Source organism: Rosa chinensis, chromosome 1, assembly GCF_002994745.2.
Source record: "Rosa chinensis cultivar Old Blush chromosome 1, RchiOBHm-V2, whole genome shotgun sequence".
NCBI classification, from domain to species: Eukaryota; Viridiplantae; Streptophyta; class Magnoliopsida; order Rosales; family Rosaceae; genus Rosa; species Rosa chinensis.
Window position 1 is genome coordinate 38,681,909 of NC_037088.1, and position 5,535 is coordinate 38,687,443.

At 37.1% G+C, this 5,535-nt stretch overlaps 1 long non-coding RNA gene across 1 annotated transcript; it reads left to right on the top strand.

The window, feature by feature from the left end:
- Window positions 1-831: 831 nt before the first annotated feature.
- LOC112189381 lies at window positions 832-1,323 on the top strand. Its single transcript, XR_005809396.1, has 3 exons — window positions 832-867; window positions 983-1,056; window positions 1,269-1,323. It is a non-coding gene; the product is annotated as an uncharacterized LOC112189381 (long non-coding RNA).
- Window positions 1,324-5,535: the final 4,212 nt, after the last annotated feature.

Here is a 5,535-nt window from a genome sequence, read left to right on the forward strand (position 1 = left end):
GTAAATTATTTATGTTATTAGTTTATTTTGGTTTAGTACAGATTTTGCTGCACTGATGCTTACTAGATTCATGCTCGCTACGTGGTTTATTTGTTGTAGTGACATGATCATTAATTCAAATATGACTAACAAAAAAAGGTCTTGAACATTTTCATTTGAAGCATGTAGGAGCAGTTACATGTTGTAATGATAAATTGATGTAGTAGTAATAAATTCATGGTCCATAGTAGTCTACTTGTTTTATAGCAAGAGGAATATATGTTGGTTGATTCACTCTATTATATGGGACACTGCAGGTCAGGAACATTACCATAGCCTGGCTCCCATGTATTACCGCAGTGCAGCTGCAACTGTTGGTCTATGATATCACAAGCATGGTAATCATTCAACTCTCCAATTTAGGTTCAGATGTCCTTGTGTGTTGTTGGTTTTTGCAAGTTCGTGTTTGTAATTTCATGGAACATTAGACTTTCAAGTTTCAACATTATACAGTCACATAATGGTTCCATTATAAGTATCTGCAGATTTTATGTAATCGACTTGAAGTTTTTCTGTTTTCGATACTCTTGAAGCAAAGACTTTAGCATCTTTGATATATAACTTTCGAAAGTAGAATGAGCCACTTGTGACATGCTCATTGTAAGCCTTAAAATTTTATCTATCAAATTATAGAAGACTATGTCATTAATGATCTGCAATATGAGTTGCTTAGACTTTATCTGTCAAATGATACGAGACTCTTTGGTGATTTGTAATATGAGTTATGCACTTTTTAAGTGTAATCAGTTTGATGCATATTGTTTTTGGCTGCAGGAGTCATTTGTTTTTAGTGAGCTAAGAAGTGGGTTTTTGAATTGCAAAGACAAGGTACATTTGAAAAGTTTTGGAGTGACCACTTTTTGGATTGATATAACTTGAGTAACTAATATTCTTCAAGACTACTAACTCACTCAAGTTTATTTTACTTCTCGTTTGATATTAGCAAATCCAACTTTAATAATGTTCTTGGCTGCAAACAAGGCTGACTTGGAAGAGAAGAGAAAAGTAGGGACTGAGGTATATACTCACTACTACCTTTCCCTGATCATTTTTTTGTTACCTCTATTCATGAAGTATAGTCAACTATACATTTGCATCTCGATTGAGTTTTGCAAATGAGTTTTCTGCTTGATACTGTTAATCAAGCAATTTGACTATAAAAGTTTGACTTATATTTCATGTGTTTAGCCCAATGGTAACTGAACTAATCTTGGTTGATGTTGTCTCAGAAAAGTAGTCCTCACTTAGGAAGCAGAGATCTATCAGGGCAAAAATGGTTAGGAAGTAAAGACGATACGTAGTTTGCAGAAAGCAAGCAAAAAACAAGTAGTGAAGTCTTTGACCATTGCGCAATAGATACACTGCTGATTTTTCATGGGACAAGTACACTCTTCATGAAGGACCTTTTGAGGAGGTTGGAGCAACGTGCTGAAACTTTTATCAATGGGGTAGATTCGTTTATGTTGCTGTTAACAAACTGTATTTCATGGTTTGAGTATGACTTTCATCATTGGGATATATGATAATACATTGGAAGTTATATGTCTTTTTAAATAATATCAAACAATAGAAAGTTACCAACAACTATGGTTTGAAACAAGTACACACAACAAAAAGATCAAAGATACTTCAACATCTACACATTCAAAGACATTTAAATGTCCTTTTACAACAAGAGAGACAATAGATAACTAATAGTGGATGTTGTTTCAATAAAGTTCACACAACAGATTTGGCAAAGAAACATGGAAATTCTACACATTCAGACGACATTTTATTGTCGTCTCGCATTAAAACAGATAATAGATTATTTGTAAAGTCTGTTGCTAGAGTTTGACAACAACAACATTTGACTGTCGTTCTATTTCATATCTAACCACATATACTTACAATTTGTACATATTTAAGCACATTTAGACGACAGATTTTTTTTAGGTGTCTGTCGTCTGAGTGAATTTCTGACATCGGGCTTTAACCGTCGTCTGAACGTCAATCAGATTTCAGCTTACTAGACGACAGATTTTTTGCATATAGGACGGTCATTGTCTGTCATTTGATGAGGTTATTGGCATAGTGAGTACCTCATGATACAAAAATCTGTATGAACTAGTAATACAGGTGTCCATGTGGAATCAAAGGGTAATATAGGAATGAAGTAGAATTAGAATGCAATTGCACACGGATAGCTGTGGATGAAACAATTGATTGGACATTTGCGTAAGAGATTCCTGGACTCTATCATATTTAATTATCCTAACACATACATAATTCCGTGTGATTTTAACTACACACGGATATTTATGTAATGTTAATAATCCTGTCAGGAATCCTATCTCATCATGTACTGTTATCACATACGGCTATCCGTATGCATCTCGATCTGTTTCCACACAAATGCCTGTGTGAGTTTTGAAGGAAATAAAGTAATAAACCACTAATGCTCCTATGAATTCTAACCTGCAAATTTATTAATAATGGAAAAGGAAGACTTTGTGTTTAATTATCAAATGGTATGAACTGAGTTTCTCTTTTTTGAATTCATTAGATCAACAGCAAAATGGTTTAAGTCTACCAAAACTTACATAAGAAATCCGGCAAGAAAATCCGGAGTAACCTACCTAAGCTAAAGCAAACCTTTAAAGATCACTGGGACGCTCACATTTAAGCTAGCCTATATAAGAATGAAAAAACCTCGCCTTCTACGGAAAAGAAATTGTTCAACTAGCCCTCACTTGTCAATCACACAATTGTGATATAAGCAAGAGACTAGAAACGTCATTGAAGACTCATAGAAGTGAATCCACCCTCAAACAGGCTCATACCCTAATAAATTAGGGCCCAGATTGTCTTGATCTGAGCCCAAGCCCGGAGGCCCAAGCCCAAGTCAAACCTTTCCTAGCAGGAATAGACCCCTGCCTCATCAGCCCAAGGTTGAGCCCAGAAACCCAGACCCAAACCGGAGCGAACAAGGGAGAGGCATCCCTGCACACTACTTCTGCACCGCCACCGTCAATCGGTTCTCCAGCGAGGCACTATAGCTCTAGCGGCCAGCTTCTCCAACCGAGCATCACCATCACGATCAGAAACCGTCGAAGCCTCTGCCTCCAAGCCTCGACCCCTCAAATAAACACGATCAGACCTTCGCCGCCAAGCCCGACTAAAGCCTTGGGACCTCGAGCCCAGACGCCGCCATCAGACCCGACTCGTAAAACGCTCTCTTGTGTAGCCGGTAGGAAAGCTGCCCTCCCAAGCCTCTGTACTCCGGTAAAAAGCCCAGACCAGAAACTCCTATCGAAGCCTCCAACCATCGCTACGATCACCGCCTGTCACGTCGAACACAACGCGCAGTCTCTCCTCCACAGAACGAGAACTAGCACAGGCTCACCAAGCCGTGGCCGGTGCTGGACGCGATCGGATCCGATGGCCGCCGCTTTGCACGTCGCCCTAGGCTTAGGAGGCTTAGGGTTTCGCTCTAGGCACTTAGGCAAAGTTAGGATCGGTATGAACTGAGTTTCTTGATTTGTAGACTCATTATCAAATGGGTTATTGAAACTTCATGATTGGATATTTTCCAAACTAGTCTTCATGTTTCCTTTAATCTTTTTGATTTAATACTTGCAACTCTTTGGAATCAGTAATCATGTGCAGATGGTCCAATGAAGAAGAAGAAGAAGTAGTAGTTTAGGATCTGTGCTCCTCCACTGACTTAATCTTTGCCGTTGCAACTATCCACCTCTAGATTTAGATAATTGACTTAAGATTTCTTGTGCAATTCCTTTGCTCAGAACTTCTCTAGATCAGTTCGTCCTCTGGGAACATGTATTTTGAAACAATAACGAAGGTTTCAATAAAATTTATAAATCCAACATAAAATACCATTCACACGGATCCGTAATATATTATAACAAAAGCTCGTCAGATTGATGTGACTAGAATTCAGTAGACGATAGTAGCGTGGGATCCGTCAATTTCTTTCACAAGGACAAGCTTTACTATGTACAAATGGCATTAGCGACACCAGCAATACAAATAAAAATTTGTAACTGTACCGTGTGAATTAACAAGTTCACACGGAAATTTGTGTAAATTAAGAGAAATACACATTGATTCTGCACCATGTGCAGTGGCTATATTTTCCAGTAGTGTGTGTGTATAATAGCAGTGGCGCAAGATTCAAAACTTGGGTGGGTTAGACATAGTGATGCTTCATTCTGTCTAATTCTGATTCACCTAGTGACTAGCCAATAATAATTAATAACTAATTCTAACTCTAATTTAGGGTTTAAACAGGAGTTTATAGATTTTGGCTTGTCAATAGTAATCAGTAAATCGCTAGTCGATCTTCGTACTGGGGCAACAATACCCAAGCCATTCCATAATTTCATATATATCATGAGTGTTCAGAGTAAGGAATTTCCTCAAACTATTTATCCAACTGATCTGCAGAATAACAACAACAGTGTTATTCTCCCTCTAAATGTGGATGAGACCAGAGGAACTTACAGTGGCGGAACGTTATTGGGGCCAGAGGTGGCCCTGGCCCCCCTAACTCATTTAAAATATGATGTGGCCATATGTGATTGGCTGAAAATTATTTCAGAAAATATAAAATAATTAAGTTATGGCCCTCTATTTTCCTAAAGTGCTGTGTTTCCTATGTTTTGTGAAAGGAAACTATTAATTAATTCTTTAATGTTGAGTGTAATTACTTCTAACCTAGTTATTGGTGTTTTCGAGAAAGAAATTTTTTAAAGGAAAACATTAAAACAGATTTTAATATGTACATTTATAGAAAAATAGTAAAAATATTTTTTATTTATTTTTAAAAATAATAATTATATTTTTTTTTGCCCCTCCAAAGATAACTTTCAAGTTCCGCCACTGGGAACTTACAACATATCATTCCACCCCTACTATCTTCCACATTTCTTAAAGCAATGTCCAAATGAAAACCATCTAGATGAGACCAGAGGAACACACATTATTGATGTAGATAATGCATGCCACAAGATTTACAGAACTATTTGAAACCATAAAATCTACGATTAAGACTGGCTTTAAGAATATTGAAATAGGTTGCATATATACAATATAGGACACAAAGTCATTTTAGATCAGTAATCAAGCTGCAGCAACAACGACCAAATTCTGGGAGCAAAACTGATGTTTTGACGTCATAAACTTCATGACAACCATAGCAAAATTAAGCAAACAATCATCTTCATAATCATCACATCATGATCATAAACTTTGAAAACTAGCTTAATATGAAACACAAAATGGAAAACTAAATTGGTAAGAAAAACAGAAAGAGGCCTAGCCTCAGATCCTGGTGGATAAGCAAAATTAAATAGGATCTTTAGATCCCATCAAGAGTAGCAAGTATAGATCTGACATCACAGGCCTAAAAATGAGCCAAAACATGACACCAAGTATTTGGAAGGCTGATCGCACTTTCCCCCATTGTATTCCACTGAAAGAATATACAGAGAAAAC